This window comes from Pelodiscus sinensis, chromosome 6 (genome assembly GCF_049634645.1).
Source record: "Pelodiscus sinensis isolate JC-2024 chromosome 6, ASM4963464v1, whole genome shotgun sequence".
Taxonomy (NCBI): Eukaryota; Metazoa; Chordata; order Testudines; family Trionychidae; genus Pelodiscus; species Pelodiscus sinensis.
The window spans coordinates 121,062,472-121,085,146 of record NC_134716.1 but is presented as its reverse complement, the minus strand read 5'-3'; positions in this window follow the sequence as shown (position 1 = coordinate 121,085,146).

Below are 22,675 nucleotides of genomic sequence, written 5' to 3'. Positions count from 1 at the left end.
GTGAGTAAGTGAAAGATGCAACAAAGAAGATCAGCTGCATATTTATCTATTTTTCTAGGTTACACAAATGAAGGCAAAGAGCATGTTTATACATCAGGAAGGAAAATACCTGTTTTGGCCAGACTCTTAATCTATCTTTCCAGACTGTAGAAACAAAGAGAAACATGTTCCAGGGTAATGCCTACTGTGGCTGAACTCCTTAACCACCAGTGTATAGCTATCCTAAGACCCCTATTAATTTTTACATATCCCAACACTAGAGAAATAGTTTTTCCTAATATCCATTCTAGACCTTCCTCATTGTAACTTAAGACCACTGCTCCTTAAGACCAGGGCTGCATTCACACTGTGTTGTCACTGCCTCTCATGTCAACCACAGACTTGTGACCCTGAGAGCTTTTCTGGAGTGGGAAATGAGTGATGTTTAAAAAATGGTTAGCTAACGTGTATTAATCAAGACATTTTATACATCACTTAGTGTAGACAAATTGTGTGATCTTTGAAACGTGATGATGGCAAACCAGTTACCAGTTCTTTACAAAGCTTCAGGTCTCAGCTGAGCACTGACAAATTCACTGCTGGAAACTAGTCTGTTTCACCTGTGTGTTGGTATGGTTGAGGTGGGTATTGAACTTACAACATTATAACAATGCGTTTAGACTTTATGGACTAAGTCACCAGGACCAGGCAGCATTCACCCAAAAGTTCTAATGGAACTCAAATGGGAAATTGCAGAATTACCAACTGTGGTTTGTCAACTACTCTTTAAGGGTACGTCTACACAGCAAAGTTATTTTGAAATAACAGCTGTTATTTCAAAATAAAATAACTTTACCAGCGTCTACACAGTCAAACTGCTATTTTGAAATTAATTTGAAATAACGTAGGGCTTATTTTGAAATTGGTAAACCTCATTCCATGAGGAATAACACCAATTTCAAAATTGCTATTTCGAAATAAGTGCTGTGTAGATGCTTATTTCGAAATAGGGGGCCCTCCAGCCCTTCCCAGGGTGCCCTGGTGGCCACAACCAAGAAAACTCCGCTCCCTCCCACCCTCCCCAGAGCCCTTAAAGGGGTAGACTCTGGCCACAGGGCCTGTGTCAGCTCCAAGCCTGCCAGCCCCAGAGCCAGCATTTTCTGCACCTGACTCAGTGCATTTTCTGCACCTGCATGATCCAGGCAGGCAGTGCCAGCCAGCCCTCCACCACTCCCCAGGAGCAGTCTGCCAGCTCCCAGGTGCCTGCCAGGGGCTGGAAAAGGCAAGCACCTGCCTGGTCCAGTGCAGAGATCAGGGACCTAATTCAGAGTCCTATCAGTGTGGATGCACTATTTCAAAATGCATTTTGTGTCTAGACACATTATTTCAAAATAACGCTGTAGTGTAGACATACCCTAAATCTTCTTTTGTTCCAAATGACTAAAGGATCACTAGCGTGACACCAAATTTAGAAAGGGCTCTAGAGATGACCCTGGCACAGGCTGGAAGTCTAGTGTCAGTACCAGGCAAATTGGTTGAAACTGCAGTAAAGAAAAGAATTGTCAGGCACATAGATAATCATATTTTTTGGAGAAAAGTCAACATGTTTTCAGTAAAGGGAAATCATGCCTCACTAATCCACCAGAATTTTCTGAGGTGGTCAACAAGCATGTGGGCAAGGGGGACCCAGTGGATATGCTGTACTTAGATTTCCAGAAAACCTTTGACAAGGTCCCTCACCAAAGATTCTTAAGCAAAGTAAGCTGCCATGGGACAAGATAACTGGTTAAAAGACAGGAAACAAAGGGTAGGAATAAATGGTCAGTTTTCAGAATGGAGAGAGGTAACTAGTGGAGACCACAAGGGTCCATACTGGGACCCATCTTATTCAACATATTCATAAATTGTATGGAGAAAGCAGCAAACAGTGATGGGGCAAAATTAGCAGATAGTACAAAACTGCTCAAAATAGTTAAATACAAAGTAGACTGTGACAAGCTTAAAAAGAGATCTCACAAAATTAGGTGACCGAGCAACATAATGGCAGATGAATGTTAATGTTGATAAATGCAAAGTAATGCATATTGGAAAATATAACCCCAACTATATGTATAAAATGATGGGGACTAAATTAGCTGTCATCACTCAAAAAAGAGATCTTGGAGTCATTGTGGATAGTTCTCTGAAAATATCCACTGCATGTGCAGCTAGTCAAAAAAGCAAACAGGCCGTTGCAAATAATTTTAAAAGGGATAGAGATAAGAGAGAATATCTTAATGCCTCTATGTAAATCCATGGTACTCCCACATCTTGAATATTACATGTAGATCTAATAACTTTTTTGAGATAAGGTTATCTTGCACTGGAATAAAGTTCAAAAAATGACAACAGAAATGACCAGGGGGTATGGAATAGCTGCCATATGAGGAGAGATTAATAAGACTGGCACTTTTCAGTTTTGAAAAGAGACAATACAATAGAGGTCTATGAAATCATGACGGATGTGGAGAAATCATGACAGATGTGGAGAAAATAAATAAGCAAAAGTTATTTACCTGTTCCCCTAACACAAGAACTAGGGGTCATCAAATGAAATTAATAGGTAGCAGGTTCAAAAAAAATAGAACAAAAGAGAGTATTTCTTCATGCAATGCAACACACAGTCAGCCTGTGGAACTCCTTGCTAGAAGATGTGTGAAGACCAGGACTTTAATAAGGTTCAAAAAAGACCTAGATACATTCATGGTGGATAGGTCCCATCAATGGCTATTAGCCAGGATGGGTGGGAATGCTGTTATAGCCTGTTTGTCAGAAACTGGGGATGGATGACAAGGGATGGATCATTTGATAATTACCCATTCTGTTCCATTTCCTCTGGGGCATCTACTATTGGCCCCTGTTAGAAGATAGGATACTGGCTAGATGGACCTTTGGCAAAACCCAGTATAGCAGTTCTTATGTTCTTACGAATGCTTGTAAATTGCTACATGCATTAATCTCACTTACAATAGCTTTATCATCTTTAAGATGACTTCCCCCTTAACACCTTGAAGATATTGCCTGCAAAATGGCTTCTCCCATCAGCCTGAAATCTGGAACAAGGAAATAAAAATATTAGACAAGAAAATAATTCATTTCTTTTGGCACTTTGGACTCTCACAGGGCTGGAGCTATGAAACAGAAGTAAAGTTGCCCAAATCCTCAACCTGAATTAGACCCTAAAGGGAATTCCGAGCTGGGGAATTCAGAGCTGACAAATTACAACAACTCAGAAAACTTTTATAATCATAAACTATATTTATGCATATATACTTGCTTGTTTTATCTTGTGATGTCTCTCTCATTTCTTTTCTCAGTTAATAAAACCCTAGATAATTTACTATAATTTTAGCTACAAGTGTGGTCTTTGGTGTGACATCTAAGTTGCAAACTGATCTCGGGTAAGTGACTGGTCTCTTGGGACTGGGAGCTGCCTGAATATTCTGTGTTCCTTAGTACACAGTGACCACTTATCGCTGATGGTACGTCTACACAGCAGGGCTGAAATCAGAATAAGCTACGCAACTTCAGCTACATCAATTGCGTAGCTTAAGTTGAAATTTCCACTTTTGGCACTGTCTACACAGCAGGAAGAACACTTTTCCTTCAACTTCCCTTATTCCTCATAAAATGAGGGTTACCATGCATTGGAGTAAGAAGTCCTCCAGTTCAATACTGTTTCAAAATAAAGGCTTGTAGTGTAGACACGGTCTTTGTTACTTCAGAATAACATCTGTTATTCCAAAATAACGCTGCTGTATAGATGTATGCTAAGGGACTTAATTGAGTGGCAAGATGGACAGGAATGACAGAGGACACTATCTAGGACTCCATGGTAAGGCTGTTTCAGAAGTTCAGATTTGTTACTGGGTTGGAGAAATCTAACCAGTTTGGGGTCTCTTCCCTGCTTCTTGACAATTTGCTCTGAGACTGGCAGTCACAGTCATAAGCCACTCTGGAGACTGTGGCACAAGTTAACTGCCACAATCAGCTAATATATTTTTAAATACCACTGTCTTTCTCTCCATTAGGTGCTAACTGGAGTTTAAGAATGTGATTATGAAGAAATATTATCTCACACATTAAAAAACCCACTGGTTTTCCAACACTGACAAAACATGATGTGACCTATAAAATGTGCAGCTGGCATTCAATACTGGCACAAGTTGCATCAGGATTTTGAGTCTTCTTTTGCTGCCCACATGCACAGTTCTGGAGGGGTATGCATAGTTTATGAAAACAGTCTGACGGCTTCTCCCTCCCCTTTTCTGTGCAGCATATTAACCATATTGATATTTTGCATAGGGGGCAAATGTGAACCATGGGGAGGTGGATTTATGTGGTGTACATCCTACCCAGGTCCTGCTGAGGTTACTATGGGCCTGAGAGGTCAGTTATGGCACCTGGATGCATGTGGGAGAGCCAGATTTTAACTATTCATGAAGCCCAGCAGTGCAGGATCAAGCTAAGTAGTATAAAGCCAGGGAGTGGAGAGCAGAAGAGGGCTCCACCATCAATCCTTAGGCATTACACAAAGATCAGCATTCTGGAGATGGATCTTCCAAGGTTTGATTTTTTGGGTCTAGTAAGGATCCCTTAAATTGAACACTGATAGTGCCCCTGTAGTTGGAGTTGTATATCTTAAATTGAATTCCTTTCCCACACCTGGCCTTTGAGGGAAAGAGACTTGGACAGGAATGTCAGGGTGCAAGCCCCCTATTGTGCCTCAGTGCCCCTGACTGTCCTCATCTAGCCCATCTCAGGGCAAGTTACAGTCTCTATGGGTTGCTCATCGTTGGCATCGGGGTTGTCTCAACTGCCCTGCTTACCTAGGCTGCATCATGATCCGCCTCCAAACCAGGGCTTTGTCTCCAACCCCTAGCCAGGGGGCATCTTGACTGGCCCTCTTCCAGCCGTTGCTGGCTATCCCCCAGCTTATCTCCCTCCAAGGAGCTCCTGCTTCCTCTACAGTCAGCTCTCCACTTGCCCCTTAAGCAAACTGTGCTATCCTATTTATAGCTGGCAGCTGGGCTCTCACTTGCCCTAATGGCTTCAGCTGGGCTTTTCCAAGCCAACCGGGCTTTTCTGTGTAGCTGACAGCTGGGCTCTCATTAGCCCAACAGCTTCAGCTGGTCCCTCTATTCCCGCCCTGGCTCAGGGCCTGAGTCCTGGTCTTAAAGGGCCAGTGCAGGGCAGGCGCCCTGTCACAAGGAACAAGGAGGAGATGCAAGGGAAGAGTACAGTTTGGCAAGAGACCAGGAAGGGTGAAGTACCCCGGGGAGCAGAGGAGATTCCTGTGGTAAACCCAGAGATAGGCAAGGAGATAGAAAAGTAGGGTAGAAAGCAGCCCAAGAAAACAGCAACATCACCTGAGGCAGAGCAGGCTGTCTACACTGGTCGCTTGAATTTCCACAAGAACACTGACGATCTCATGTAAGAAATCAATGCTTCTTGCGGAAATACTATGCTGCTCCCATTCAGGCAAATGAAATTATAGGCCCTTGTCCCAAGATCAGTCCCACTATTACCAGGATTACTGTTCTGGGATCCCCATTGGGCAGAACTGTGACAGCAACATACTCTTTGGAATGACCTCTCTGGCAAAAGTTGTACTGCCAGTAGGATTTGTCCAAAAAGTAAAAATCTAATCAAGTAAAGGGAGATAATCCGATCCTGTTAAGGTGCCCCACACCATTACACATGTATATTCTCTCTATACTTGGGGAGAGCTCTAAAGGTTGAGACAACTCCTAGTCTGACTTAGGTAAAGCTCTTTGCCATCATGCCAAAGACCAGATATTTTGTAAGCTTTGATATTCTTCAGAGAGAGAGAGAAAAGCTTATATATTAGAAGCTCTTCCCTCCTTTGCCAGATCTTAACATCCGCAGACTCCTGATATCACACTGCCCCTGTGCTCTAGATTAGTGTATTTATTTAAGTGTATTGGGTTACTGTGGTTAAATATCCATGGATGTTCTCCAAGAATACCCTACATGGATACCAACTGATTCCTTGCTGCTACCTGTCAGCACTTCCCCTTAATTTCAACACTTATGACTTTTACAAATACAGTTGTATGCACTCTCGTAACGTTAAGGTCCCTATTATTTGTGGCAAGAGCACCTTTTACCCTTGCAATCTCTACACTTCTCCCCTTGGTGGGAAGAGCCTCAGGAAAAAACACACCCCTATCTGCTACATCTGGGCAGCCAGCCGTCCCCTTAGCAGGGTGCTGGACTTGGAATCTTTCCCTGGGGGTAAGGAGCCCAGCCTTTCCTTCTGGAGATCCTCACTGCCCTGCTGTCTCTCTGCACTCAGTAGCTATAGGTGTTTCTGTCTGCCTAACAAGAGAGGCTTTTAAAAGGTCCTGAAGTGGAACCACTTGACCTTAATTGGTTGAAGGTAACCCTGTCCTAGCTGTCCTTAATCTGCTTGAGACGACCCCTTGCCAGTTGTTCCTGCCTGACCTTCAGTAACCCACTTCTAATTAAGAGGGGAGTTGGTTTTTTACTCTTCTAGGGCTGCCTTTCCCCTCTCTATTGCAGCCTTCTATTGTTGCATCTTTTACTTGTGCTAACTTTGTTAAGCAATTACTCAGAGATAGGCTGGTAAACCTATTCCTTATGCTAACAGCTTAAGCTATTCTTATAAAGGTTGGTCCTCTAGCTTGCTTGAATTTCTGCTTTATATTCCTATCCATGCTATATATTATATTCCTAAATGTTTGTCTTATAGTCATCATAATTTTATGGGCTACACATCTCTTGTGTTATGTTTAGACTGCAAACTGTATGCAGCCAAGACTGTCATTTTTATTATGTGTGTCTATAGTGCTTAGGTAGAAGCAATTGGATCTCTCCCCCAGAATAGGATGTTATACTGCTTCTCCTCATACCCCTGCTACTAATAATGCTTTTTTTTCTCACTCAAGTAAATATAGATTTGGAAAGTGAGAAGTATTTTCTATCTGCAATTGATGCAGCAAACATGTGAGAATATTCTTCCCGCTCTCCATGCCTCCCCCCTTGGTCAAGTGGTGGTTGCCTTTGCCAGGTGGTTTCCATGTAGAGGAAAATTCACTGCCACACTGGAATTGAGTTGATGTAGCTGTGTGAACTAGAGCAAGACTGACTTTCTGCTGTGCTTCGGAATAACAGTGATTAGCCAGACATTTTAACAGCCACAAGCGCAACTGAATGCAAAGTGGCCAGAAAGACCAAAGAACTACAAACTGTCTGAACCAAAACTGAAAAGGGAAGGTGCTGGGGAGTGAACTAGAAGGATAATGTGTGTATTTGGCTGGAATTTGTAATAAGACATGTTGTATTCACTTTGGCAGCACTGACTTAGAGCTTTTTACAGTCAATATAGTCTGGTGCAGCAAAAGGCAGCGTGGTAACCTCTATAAGATTGCTGGGCAAGCTATGTAAAACTTTATCAAAAGTTTCTTCTAGTTCTTAAGTAAAAGGGAGAATTATATTCTTGCAGGGCTTAGTAGGCTGTAGAAGTCAGCTGAGGAGGGATCTGAGAGCTACAGCATGGATTACACAGCATACAGCAGCCTGAAAATGGGATTTCATAGCACACTGTGCAAAGCGTTTTCTCCCATTCTCTATGGTAGTGTTCGGCAGCTAAGTGCAAATTGGGCTGGCATTAGGGACATCAGCCCTAAGCTCCTATGGAATTTAAAAGAGATGAAGCCAATAAGGTTCTAGAAAAATCACTGTATAATCCTACCAGAGAATGAAAAACTCCGCACAGAATTTTAAAATAACCAACAGGCTTTTACAGAGAATTCTGTTCCTGTTACAGAACTTCATAGGCCGAATCCTCAGCTGGTATTAATCAGTGTACATCAAGTGAAGTCAAAGCAATATAGGCTGGTTTGAAAACTCTAAGGCTACGTCTACACTGGCATGATTTTCCGGAAATGCTTTTAACGGAAAAGATTTTCCGTTAAAAGTATTTCCAGAAAAGCGCGTCTAGATTGGCAGGATGCTTTCCTGGAAAAGCACTTTTTCCGGAAAAGCGTCCATGGCCACTCTAGATGCGCTTTTCCGCAAAAAAGCCCCGATCGCCATTTCCGCGATTGGGGCTTTTTTGCGCAAAACAAATCTCAGCTGTCTACACTGGCCCTTTTGCTCAAAAGTTTTGTGCAAAAGGGACTTTTGCCCAAACGGGAGCAGCATAGTATTTCCACAAAAAGCACTGATTTCTTACAGTAGGAAGTCAGTGCTTTTGCAGAAATTCAAGAGGCCAGTGTAGACAGCTGGCAAGTTTTTCGGGAAAAGCGGCTGATTTTCCAGAAAAACTGGCCAGTCTAGACACAGCCTAAGAATTCTCACCAAACAAATTCAAAATCCTATTAGGAAAGTTATTATTCTCTCTTCAGATCTGTTGGGCTTTTCCTGACAAGGAACTGGAAGAGGAAATTATAATTGGAGAGATTTACTTTCACTGCTGCTCACATCCTGAAGTCTTCCGTTGCCATTCTAAGCTTACTTAGGCAAACTTCACAATGAAATCTGAGGAAATTTTCCCTGCCTAGGGGATTAAGTGCCACAAAATTAAGTGCCTCATAATGTGGCCCTGGCCCCTATGTAAACAAAAATGACCACCACTCTGTAAGATGCTTTGATACTAAAAATGAGCCCAAGGTTCAGTGATACATGTCAGAGAAGCAAAGTCCTCTGCGTTGGCTGTCCAGCTGCTCTCAAAGCTTGAACCTACCACCCTATACTCTCCAGCTGACTGTGCAATCCCCTAGGACACTCTTTACCTTTGGTGGGGTCTCCATCCTGTGTTGGCTATCGGGTTGTTCCCAGGGTGGGCAGAGGCTCTAACCCACAGCCCTGTCGTCCTTGGGCAGGTGCTGTATTTCCTAGTCCACTCAAGAACCCACCCCACCACCCTGCCTTTGGAGGGGACAGGGGGTCCCTTGTCCTGTGGAGATTTATTATAGTTTAGTTAAACTTTAGGGTTGATCCTGCCATTTGACCATGATAGCCTGAGGGTTAACCAATGTATATGGGACCTCAGATCCAATGGCTCCTCACTAAATAGGCTGCACGAGTTGTCAGAGGAGGAGGGGCTACCTTTTGACCTAGCAATTAATGACTCTGATTCTCCACTGTTTGTTATAGGGCCTAACTCTTGCTAATTTTGCTTTATTTTAGCAGGGCCTGACTTTAATTCAAGCCTGCATAAACCAGGCCACATGTCTCAGGCACTCCCTTTCTACTACACAATGCTGAGTGTCTGCCTCAGGCTAATTTATTTTGGAAAATGTCAGCCAAAATGGTTCAGCTGTTTTCAAGAACAAGGCTAATGAAAAATACATTGTCTGGCTCGTGTTAAAAAAAAAATATCCAGGGACATTTTGGGGAAGGCCCTAGCATCCCCATGCTGTTGAGCAAGGAACTGAAGTTTGGCAAAAGGTCACATATGAAATCTGCCCAACTTTGACCAAGTTATAAGCTTTTGAAAAATTTGCAGTGAGCACATGCTCAGTAGCGACTTCACAGAGTTGAGCAACTAACATCTCCAAAGATTCTATCCACACTAAGCATGTTTCAGGCCAGAGGTGAGATATATTTTCCTTGCATTTGCAGTTCCGGGCTGCTTTATTCGGTGCTGGGCCTGGGTGCCTATACTGTAATCTGGAAGCCTATGCTTTTGGTGTGCAAGAAGTGCTAGATGCACCGGATAACAAATTATTGCATATAAAATAAATTCATAACATGCTTTCTAGGGCTTAGAGTTCATTTAAAAATTCTCACCTAATAGCATAATTCTCACCCAAAATCCTGACAATATTTGTAGAGCGAGGTGGTCTGTGACCCTCCTTTCATGAGATACATTTGCCTCCTTGGTGAAAGATTCAGTGCATTCCTTTGCACACCAAGATACTCCAAACCAATCTTTTGTTTTTATTTGTCATAAGCAGGACATCTGTCTCTCCATTCGTTTCATCCTATTGATTTCCTCTCTTATTGAGTTTGTGCGCTCTTATTTTGCCTGGCTCAGTATGCAAGCAAGTATATAATACACAATGGCCAAAGAGGGAGTTAGATGTCTGCAACATACTGCCTGAAAAGAACATTTCAGTGATACATCACCTCTTGCTGAACTTCTTTACTCCCAGGGCTTGAGAACATAATTTTCAATACAGATGAATAACCCCTTAAATAATATCCATCCATACATTTCCCAATGATTAGGACTACCAGTCGGCGGCTGACTTGGAGTAGAAACCTTACATGATACTCTTCAGTGAACCATTATGTACATAGCAGTCTCAGGATCCTCATAAAATCTTGTTCATACTGTACCCTGTGCCAGTTGGCACCAAGGGGTCCATGGGTCACAGGCAAACATCATTTTTGTTCTGTATTTGCTCAGCACCTAACACAACAATCCTGGTCCATGACTGAGACCACAATAATAAATAATAAATGAAGTAAAATCATCATTATCATAATTAATAAGAAGATGGAGTATTATTTTAAATGCATCAAAGAAGAGAGCTGTCAGTTTCCATTTTGTGGCCCAGCAGAAATTGAGGTGAAAATATTTTGTTTAGATGCGTCTTTTGAACTGATGTCCTAGTTTCACTATTTTGCTCAATGTGGCTACGTCTAGATTGCATCCCTTTTTAAGAGGGATAAGGGATATTTCGGAAAAGGCTTTATTTTCCGAAAGATCCTCATCTAGACTGGCGCTTTTTTCCAGCAAAGCTCCGTGCCGGAAAAAAGCGGCAGCCATTTTTATGCTAATGAAGCGGGGGAGATTTAAATCCCCGCTTCATTAGCAATTGCGATACGTCTAATTTGCATCCCTTTTTCACAAAAGGGATGCAATCTACACATAGCCTGGATGTATGGATACTATTTAGGGGTTATTTATCTAGGCTATGTCTACACTACAAGGTTTTTGCACAAAAACCGGTGGAGCGTCCACACCTCAAGCGCATTTTTGCACAAGAAAATAGACAGAACAGAGGGCTTTTGCCGATAGAGTTATTCCTCTCCTCATGAGGAATAACTCCTTTTTCAGCTACAGCTCTTGAGCACAAAGGCAGGTGTGGATGCTCCGGCGGGGTTTTGGGGCAAGAAACCCCTGTGGGAAAAAAGCACAGGTGTTCTGATGGCCATTCTGCGAATGGCCATCAGAGCTTTCTTACTCAAGAGTGTCCATGCAGTGTGGACCCTCTCTTGAGCAAAAGCACATCACTTTTGCAATGCGCTTTGAGTTCTGGATCTGCTTTTGTGCAAGGAGTTTTTGCGCAAGAACTCTTCTGCAAAAGGCTTCTTGCACAAAACCCCTGCAGTGTAGACAAAGCCTCTATATTGAAAAGTATGTTCTCAAGCCCTGGGAGTTAATGAAGGTCAGCAGGAGGTGACATATTACTGAAATTTTCTTTTCAGGCAGTATGTTGCCGACATCTATGTTAGCCAGTGACACACGCTCCTGGTAGCACCTGAGTCTTTCTGCCATTGTTTTCTATCATGTTAGCTTCTGGACATTCTCAAGTCTGTCGGAAATACAATTTATAAAGCATTTCTCAAGGCAATGTTCACAAGGTTAAAAGTGTTATTGGATTGTAGGTTCAAGGCTAAGAGCTCTCATTTTCCATCATCTATTCTATTTAATTAAAGACTCAAAGAAAGCCTCTCCATGTGTCATTCTGCATTTAAATGTTAGATAGAAAAGGCTGCCTGGATCTTGCAAAAAGGCATTGACTCTGCCTGGTTCCCAGTATGAAAGCAATCCATTGGAAGGGCTGGGTGGCTGTTCCATATAGCTGTGATCAAATCCCTGGGGTACAAACTTGAATGGTAGGATAGCTGTGCCCCTTTAACTCTCCAGCATCTCATAGGCTATGTCTACACTGGCGCGATCTTGCGCCAGAGCTATGCAGATGAGGCTAAGCGTGGAATATCACCGAGCCTCATTTGCATATCTAATGAGCCGCCATTTTGCGGAAGAGGCTCTTGCGCAAGAAGGAGCTGTCTACACTGCCCCTTCTAGCGCAAGAAAAACCCTCTTGCAGAATGCTGTTATGCTGATTATTTTCAGGAATAACGGCATTGCGCAGGAGGGTTTTTCTTGCGCAAGAAGGGACTGTCTACACTGCCCCTTCTTGAGCAAAAGCCTCTTCCGCAAAATGGCGGCTCATTAGATATGCAAATGAGGCCCGGCAATATTCCACGCTTAGCCTCATTTGCATAGCTCTGGTACAAGATCATGCCAGTGTAGACATAGCCATAATGTTTTGCTAGTGACAAGCAGCAATGCTCTCCTGGTGGTGCGATTATTCCCTCAACATGCAAGGATACACTCCGCTAAGTTGCATAAATATTCTCTAAGCTCCTCATGAACCACACACAGGAAAACATCAGCAAATCCCTCTGGCCCCCAAACCTTGTATCCCAGAAACGTACAGTTTTACACCACTCAAGAATGTTTCTCAAACAGTGTAAGCTCATTAATTAGCTCACCACTTCGTCACAGGATAGTGGACATGCACCAGCCTTTGTAATCTGAGCAGCCCCCCTAAGCACTTTAGAGAAACTCATTGCTGAAAGGAAAATATTCAAAGACATTTCTTAACTACAGAAAGATAGATTTGAAGTTATTATAAGCGGTAGGCATAAAAGCCAGAGATTATTACCTATACAATTTTTTAAAAACCCATGTACTCTAAATTCTGAACTTTATCAGACACAGTGGCTGCGTCTAGACTGTCATGATTTTGCACAAATACTTTTAATGGAAAAGTTTTTCCATTAATAGTATTTGCCCAAGAGAGAGTCTACACTGGCACGGATGCTTTTGCGCAAAAGCACATATTTTGCACAAAAGCATCCGTGCCAGTGTAGATGCTTTCTCGCGCAAGAAAGCTTCGATGGCCATTTTAGCCATCGGGCTTTCTTTCGCAGGAAATTAACGTGGCTATCTACACTGGCCCTCTTGCGCAAGAATACTTGCGCAAGAGGGTGTATCCCTGAGGGGGGGCATCAGAGTATTTGTGCAAGAAGCACTGATTTTGTACAGTACAAGGTCAGTGTTCTTGCGTAAATACTCACGGCCAGTGTAGACAGGCAGCAAGATTTTGACACAGCCAGAATGTAGACATAGCCAGAAAGATCTCATTTAAACAGCTTACTCATCCCACTGCATTGTGCAAGCAGGTTACAGTTCTTCATACACGGGCTGAATTCCCTTCTCAGCCAGGGACCAAGATCTCCAATTCAATCTTTTTCTTACCAGAGTTCTTCTTATCTTCAGAGTAGGTGGAAGAGGAGAAGAGGTTGTCTTGTGGCTGGCACCGTCTTTTATTTTACCCTGGCAGTTCATTTCTCTGGAAAAACACTGCCCTAGATATGTCCTTCCCGAGTCTCAAACTCTCCATTGTGTGGTGCTTACACATCACACAATTGTTTTTCATTGAATTATAAATCTCTCGTTTACAATTGCCCTGCTGATCAATAGCTGATCATTTTTATCACCTGCCTGAAACTAGGTGATTGGGCAACAAAATGGCAAATTAATTTTAATACTGATTAATGCAAAGTAATGCACATTGGAAAAATCCCAACTATGCCTACAAAATGATGGGGACTAATTTAGCTATAACTACACAAGAGAGAGAGCTCTGGGAGTCTTTGTCGACAATTCTCTGAAAACATCCACTCAATGTGCAGCAGTCAAAAAAGCAAACAGAATATTAGGAATCATTAAAAAAGAGTTAGAGAATGAGACAGAATATCTTATTACCTCTATTTAAATCCATAATATGGCCACGTCTTGAATACTTCATGCAGATGCAGTCGCCTCATCTCAAAAATGATATATTGGCTTTGGAAAAGGTTTAGAATAGGGTAACAAAAATAAGCAGTTTGGAACAGCTGCAGTATAAAGAGATGTTAAAAAGTTTGGGACTTTTCAGCTAAGAAAAGAGGAGACTAAGGGGGTATATGATAGAGGTCTATAAAATCATGACAGGCATGGAGAAAGTGAATATAGAAAAATTTGTATGTATTCCCATATCATAAGAACTAGGGGTCACTAAATGAAATGAATAGGTATCTGGTGTAAAACAAACAAAGGAAGTTTTTTTATCACTCAGTGCACAGTCAAGCTGTGGAACTCCTTGCCCGAGAATGTTGTGAAGATTAGGACTTTAACAGGGTTTAAAAAGAACTAGATACATTCATGGAGGGTAGGTCCATTAATAATTATTATCCAGAATGGGTAGAAATGGTGTCCCTCGCCTCTGTGTATCAGAGGCCGGAAATGGATCACAAGAGAGGGATCCCTTAATGAGATTAGCTGTTCTCTTTATTCCCTCTGAGGCATCTGGCATTGGCCACTGTTGGAAGACAGGATACTGGGTTAGGTGGACCTTTGGTCTGACTCAATATGGCTGTTCTTATGTGTGTCCCCTCCTTTGTTACCTCTGGAGAGCTTTGGGTGTCTCCCAAACTCAATAATTTTCAATAACAACCATATAGCAAAAATCTCACATTTTATACCAATAACAATCTACATATTTTGACAGAACTGCGCATTTCAGCAGATCATAGCTTCTCATGATCTCGTGATACGTTACAAGGCATGCTTTGTATAAAATATAAAATATCACAGCCATACCCACATGATGAATATGGGGGTGACAGGGTGCTACTCTGAGGTACGGAGTATTACAATAATAATGGAACTGGCTATGAAAGATTGAAAGAGTCACATCCTAACATTTAGTTGTGGAGAGCGCATATAAAGGTGAGATCAGGAGAAAACACAACTGAAGGATCCCAGGGAGGAATGATAATGGGGCAATCATGCAAAGGACACCAGAAACTTGACTATCTGGAAAGCAAAGAAGGGAGAAAAAAGCCATCTTTAGTCATGCACAATTTTCTTTTATTTACTGTCTCCATCTGGAAGAGCTTTCACAGAGCTTCACTCTACCATAGATCTGTTAGGCATATCATTCTTATTGTTTCAATATGTTCTCTCTCTTTATTCTTCATGCATCTTGGTTTTAATAAGGTTACTTGGGTCGTAAATTATTATTTGGAAAGATATTTATTTACACTGGTAAAATTACAAAAGGTGCCTGTCTCAGACTCGTGCTGACTGTCCTGGAGAAGTGCAAACACCTCGGCAATGAGGACGAGCTGGTAAAATAGGCAGTGTTGCCAACTCTGGTGTTTTTATCACAAGCAATGTGATTTGGACCAATGCTGAGGGCAATCTTGGAAAGAGGTGAAAGGATGAGCCACCCTTTAATTTTAGAAGTAAAAACCAGGAAAAAAAGACTCTCCGCTACCTTAAAATGAGTCCAGAGACCATGTGTTTCAGACCCAGTTTTTTCAACTCACCGTAAAAAAGTCATGCTAAGTGATGAAACCAACTATATGGACCATTTCAGATTATTACCTTTCACGATGTTCACAGCTAAGGTAAATAAGCCCTGGTCTACCTTAGAGAGTTATTTCAAAATAACTCCCCTTATTTCGAAATAATAAGTGGATTGTCTACTTCACCAAGCCCATTATTTTGAAATAACAGGCTAGTTATTTCAAAATCTGTACTCCTGCTTTTCTCGAAGAATATCACTTATTTTGAAGTAGTTATTTCGAAATAGCATTAGTGTGGATGCTCTGCTGCTGCTATTTCGAAATAACTACTCCCCAGAGTCATTCAAAGTAATTACTTCCTGGGGCTCTAAGTTGAGGTAGCGCATCCATAATAATGCTACCTCGTAGTGGGGACACACTATTTCTATTTTGTTACTGGGGGAGATGATATTTCACATTTAGTTATTTTAAATAATTTCCTAGTGTAGACATGCCCTGAGAGTTTCCATAAAAGGAAAGAGGAAAAAACCATGACTGCTCATATAATAGAGCCATGATCATCATCTTTGCCACACAATATTTCAGAAGAGCTGTGCAAAATGAGAGGCTTCTGTAATCCATGCTATCACAGTGAGGTTCCGTCACCCTCTAGCAGGCAGGCTATAGTGAGAGATTTATGATTCTACTGCTACAGCTAAGCGAGATGACTCTTTAGCTTGCACTACAAAGTCTCCTGCTTTTACAGCCAGTGACCTCAAGCTCTGCCCCCTACCAATAACCCAAAGGGGCTGTTGTTACTTTTGACTATGATGTCTGTAACCTTTAGAGCACAACTTGCTCCCAAAGCCAGACCAAACAAAACAAGACTTCTGGTGCTCAGTGTTCCACTGCTGACTTACAATTGCTGGTGTATGAGTTGGTCCACATTCCTCATGCTGCCCAATTCAGGATTTTTTAACTTCTGGGGTTGACAGAACTCAGAATAATGTCTGAGGCCCATCCCACTGGGAAATCTAGGTCCAAAGGCTTGGAACGAAGGAGCTCTCTACCATAAGCACTAGGATGTTTGGCCATGATCTTCCAGCTTGGGGGTGCATCACTTTGTGGACACCCAACTTGACATGCTTGAAAGGGACACGATTTTCAGCAAGTCTGGTTGTCAGCACATTCCATCAGGAAGTGACAGTTCTTGAAGACTGATTAGGCTGAGTGCCTGCACTCACCAGCCATTCTGTGCATAAACTTTCCCCTTCCTGGCTGCAGTCAGATGGACACAAGAAAAAGCCTAATGACTGTGAATGAGAATTAAGCATAACAGATTCAAAAGCCAGCAGGGATCATGAGCTTATCTAATCTAACATCTTCAGAGAACTTCCCTAAATTAATTTCCTTTTGAACTAGAGCATGTCTTTCAGGAAAAAAACCACAACATCCAATTTTGATTTAAAAATTGCTAAGGATTGAACTGGGGGGGCTGATGGATAAAAACTCTGAAATAGTTTATTTTGAAATAGCATGTCTACACTACAGATGCCCATCAGGTGGGACCACATCATCATGGAATGGTGGGATGACCAGCAGTAGTTCCAGAATTTCCACATGCGGAAGAACACATCCATGGCGCTGTGTGAGTGGCTCGCCCCTGCCCTCCGGTGATGGGACAGCCACATGCGACCTGCCATCCCCCTCCAGAGGCGGGTCACCCTCGCTCTATGGAAGGCCGCCACACCGGACAGCCCTGGTCAGAGGTGAGCCCTCCTGGTATAAAAAGTCTCAGAGAGGTAGCCAGGTTAGTCTGTAACTTTAAAAATAGCAAGTAGTCCTGTGGCACCTTAGGGTATGGCTACACTAGCCACCCTAGTTCAAACTGCAATGAGGAGTAACGGTAGTCCGAATTAGGGTCTTTAGTTCGAGCTATCTAGCCCGTGCCGCGTGTAGCTGCGGGCAGGGAGTCCGAACTACCGGGTATTTAAAAATGGCGGCGCCCGGGAACATGCAAATAAAGCCCGGGATATTTTAATCCCGGGCTTCATTTGCAAGTTCGAATGACTACATTAGCCAACCTAGTTCGAACTAGGGTGGCTAGTGTAGCCATACCTTTAGAGACTAACAAAAAATAAGTAGAATCATGAGCTTTCGTGGTTAAAACCCACTTCATTAGATGAGTTGGAGTGGAAAGCCTGTCAGAAATAGACTGTACACCTGGTCCCTTCACAGGGGCAGCAGTCCTCTGAGAGTTAGCCATTTTGTACATTCTTGGAAGTGGAGAAAAGAAAATGTTTATGGACATTTTACTTCACTACCCAGGAAAAGTCATTTGCAGACATCTGCCAAGCACTGCCTTAAATCACCGCATGGTTCCCGATAAAGGCTGATCTGCTACAAGTGCTACTCTGAGTCACATCTGAAGCATCCTTGCTTTGCTGCAGGCACCCCTGTTCTTTCAATGTGCATTGGTCAGCCTTTGATCAGCCATTTATAGGGGGCACTTCCTATATTAAAAACAAGAGAAGCATTTTTTCATCCCATTTTGGGAAAGCACAGCAGATTCTATCCTCTTCAAGTAAGTTCCTGGCTGCGGATAACGTTGTTGCCTCTGAACCAGGGCGGTGTTGTTATCCTGGTGTTTTGCCATAAAAGGAACCCAATGCTAGACAGGGAATTAATATATTTATCAGCATAAATTACTGACTGTGTTCCTCCATATTGCTTACGTGTAGCCATAATTCAAATTACCGTAGTCAAAATTATTGCAATAAATATTACAAAGTGTGGATGTAATTATTACAGCATTTGTTTCAAATTTCAGCGTTACTTACAAAGTACAGCATTGATTAAAGCAGCTTGAATTATGCTAACTACAGCACTGAACACTTTTTATAAAACCATTTGAGAAGCACAGTAGTTGGAGTTCAAGGAAGAGGCACTATTACAAGAAGGCTAATGATAATCATGTTTAAGGTCACTGGCAGTCGAAATACTTACTGTACAGGAACTTTCTGTCAGAGACAATTATAGTGGAGGGCCTTTGAATAGGGTTGAAACACTTACAGGGCATTTCTGTGACTGCTTACAATATTTATTCAAGCCCTTACAATATTTATTCAATTTATAGTGCTTTGTCTGCTGCATAGTTTTAAATTCAGAGTCACAAAGCAAGCAGTTTATGCAAAGCTGCACCACCAGAATGCAATGATGCACTACATGATAGTACTGCTTCTGTAAAAGCAATTATCCCCCCCCCCCCGATCTAAAACAGCACACAAAACCTTAATGATAATACCAATACTCCACTAAATTGGTGGACCCCCAAGAGAGTTCTTTGATATATTATAATGGGATATCTAGCACAGATTCTTTTGTAGTCAGTCTTCAGCTCATATTTGAGAATTCCTGTTTATTTTGATTTATTTTAATTTGGTTTTCAAAGTAGAAAATGTGAGTTTTCTTAATTTTACATCTGTCTTATGTACCTGTCTGGACTCAATTATTGTAGCAATTGAACATCTCAAAGCTTAGTATATTTATCTTCTCAGCATCCCTGAGATGTAGGGCAGTGCTATTAACCCCATTTTACAGATGGGGAACTGAGTCAAAGAGAGACAGAATATAGTTGTCCAAGGTTACTGGGTAATTTTATTGATTTATTTTCCAGATGAAAGGACTGAACAATGACCTTATAAGTTACAGGTTGGTGACCCAACCACTGGGCCATCCCAACAAAACATAAAATTCCTTAAATTTGGGCCAGCTAGGGAGTCAAAAGCTTTGACCAGCTCCAGTCATGAGCATTTGTAAAAGAATTCTGAGATTTATATAATGGAAATTTGAACTCAGTATTAACTGTAGTGGGTGTACTTTGACACCTAGGGTATGTCTAGTCTACATGCCTCCGTCGACGGAGCCATGTAGATTTGTTTACTGGGCAAAGGGAAATGAAGCGGTGATTTAAATAATTGCCGCTTCATTTAAATTAAAATGGCTGCTGCGCTGTGCCGATCAGACGTTTGGTGGCAAAGTACTGTAGTCTTGACGCTTTGGGGTCGACATCAAAGGCATTTGTCGACTTCCCCGTTATGCCTCGTGGGATGAGGTTTACCGGGGAGGTCAACAAATGCCTTTGATGTCGACCATGGAGCGTCAAGACTATAGCACTGTGCCTCCAAACTGCTGATAGGCACAGCACGGCAGCCGTTTTAATTTAAATGAAGCGACGATTATTTAAATCACTGCTTCATTTCCCTTTGCCTACAATCCTAATCTACATGGCTCCATCGACGGAGCCATGTAGTCTAGACATACCCCTAGAAGAATACTGAACCATGCTGGTCCCTCTTTACATGCATACTACGTTGAATTATTTGTCAAGCTCTGGTTCAGGAAGAGATTTTTCCATACTGTATTTGTATAGACTTCTTGTATGTTTGGTTGATTGGTATGTCTTATCCCCTTCCCCAGAGCACTGGGAATATTTATTTGCTAGGATCAGATAGACTTGCCCTCCACAGTTTCTCTTCCATGACTGCTGGGTACAGTAGGCTTTGCCAAACCACAGGCTTTACTATGGCTTCTGTCCAGCAAAGCATTTATCATGGGCCTAATCCAACTCCTATTGATTTCACTGCAGACAAGAGAGTTCACTGGAATCACTTGCAGGTTTAAATTAGACTAAATGGTGAATTCTCTATCAATTGAAGTTTTTAAATTGTGATTTGAGGGCTTCACTAACTCAACTTAAGATTAGGGGTCTGTTTCAGGAGTGGGTGAGGTACTCTGGCCTTCAATATTCAGGGGGGCAGATTAGATGATCACAATGGTCCCTTCTGTTCCTAAAGCCTATGGTTATGTAAGAACCAATCTGTTCTTGTGCAAAAACTTGCGGAGAGTCTACACTGCACGCACGTTCTTGTGCAAGTAAATTTATAGAGAAGCATCAGAACAGAGGGCTTCTTGAGCAAAAGTTATTCTTCTCCCCATGAGGAATAAGCCCTCTTGCGCAAGAGCTCTTGTGCAAGAAACCCTTAGGGCTAAAATGGCCATCAGAGCTTTCCTGCGCAAGAGAACATCTACACTGCCATGGATGCTCTTGTGTAAAAGCACATCTCTTGCGCAAAAGCACATGGCAGTGTAGATGTGCTCTTACACAAGACCTTTTGCGCAAGAATTCTTGCGCAAAACAGTTCTTGCACAAGAAGCCTGCAATGTAGACGTAGCCTATGTGTCTATGGGTGTGTCTATACTACCCGTCTCTGTTGACAGAGAGATGTACATTACGCATGTCAAAATTGCTAAGGAAACAGGGATTTAAATATCCTGCGCTTCATTAGCATAAACAGGGCCACCACTTTTTTTTGAAATGGAGCTTTTTTGGAAAAAAAAACGGCAGTCTAGACGTGGCTCTTCGAAAAATTAAGCCTTTTTCAAAAGATCCTGTAAACCTCATTTTATGAGGGATAAGGGATCTTTCGAAAAAGGCTTTATTTTTTTGAAAAAGACTGTCATTTTTTTTCAAAAAAGCTCCATTTCGAAAAAAAGCAGCGGCCATGTTTATGCTAATGAAGTGCGGGATATTTAAATCCCTGCTTCATTAGCAATTTTGATATGCCTAATCTACATCTCTGTCGACAGAGAGGTGTAGTCTAGACACACCCTATGAGTCTCTTCTGCATGGGCCATAGTGTTAGAAATGCAGCCGTGTTAGTCTGGTGTAGCTGAAACAAAAAACAAGACTATGTAACACTTTAAAGACTAACAAGATGGTTTATTAGGTGATGAGCTTTCGTGGGCCAGATCCACTTGCTCGGATCAAATAGTGAAAGAATATTGGCGCAACCATATATACCAAAGGATACAATCAAAAATATGAACACATATGAAAAGGACAAATCAAATTTCAGAACAGAAGGGGGAAGGGGGGAGGTAAATGTCTGTGAGCTAATGATATTAGAGGTGATAATTGGGGAAGCTATCTTTGTAATGGGTAAGATAATTAATGTCTTTGTTTAGACCGAGGCGTAAAGTGTCAAATTTAAGCATGAATGACAGTTCTGAGGATTCTCTTTCAAGTCTGGTGTGAAAAGGTCTTTGAAGCAGGATGCAGGTAATCATGTCATTTCTGGTTGAAATGGGAAGAAACTGTTTTTTCTTTGTGATCCTGTCTAATATCTGTTTTGTAGGCATTGATTCTTTGGCGAAGTGTCTGAGACGTTTGTCCAATGTACATAGCAGATGGACACTTTCGGCACATGATAGCATAAATTATATTTCTGGATGAGCAGGAATATGTGTTCTTGATCTTATAACTCAGTTGGTTAGGTCCAATAATGGTGTCAGCAGAGTGAATATGTGGACAAAGCTGGCAACAGGGTTTGTTGCAAGGGAAGGTTCCAGGGTTGGTAATAGTGTGGTATGTCCTGTGGTTGTTGGTAAGAATCATCTTGAGGTTAGGTGGTTGTCTATAGGAGACTATGGGTCTGTCTCCCAGAGCCTCTCAGAGTTTAGTATCCTGTTTCAGTATAGGTTGTAGTTTATTGATAATATGTTGGACAGGTTTAAGTTGGGGTCTGTAGGTGATGACAAGTGGTGTTCTGTTGTTGGTTTTCTTGGGTCTGTCTTGAAGTAGATGGCTTCTAGGCATTCGTCTGGCTCTTTCAATTTGCTATTTTATTTCTCCAGGTGGGTAGTTGAGGTTTATAAATGCTTGGTAGAGATCCTGAAGTTTCTGGTCTCTGTCAGTGGGATTAGAGCAGATGCGGACGTATCGAAGGGCTTGGCTACAGACGATGGATCGTATGGTGTGTTCTGGATGGGAGCTGGAGGCATTTAGGGAACTGTATGAGTCGGTGGGTTTTTTGTAGAGAGTGGTGTCTAATTTTCCATTGGTGATTTGTACTGTGGTGTCCAGGAAATGGATCTCTCGTGTAGAATGGTCCAGGCTGAGATTGATGGTGGGGTGTGGGTTGTTAAAATTTGAGATCTGTATGGGCCAGGATGTCTTGTTGAACTGTATCTCCCAGAATGCATCACTTTCACTCCTCTTGGTGAAGGGAGAGAGTGCGTCATGGGAATACCTGTCTGTATTGCATCATGGGAGATAAAGCCCTTTCTTTGGAGAAGTATAGGACAATAAAGCACCAACACTACTACTCCCATATTAAAAGACTGCACTATATTGAGTCAAAATATTTTGAGTTGCAGGAGGGCATTTTGATAACAATAATCCACAGATGTGAGGCAGTTTTTTTGACAAAAAATGACCTCAAAAATCCAAACATCCATCATGCACAGCTCA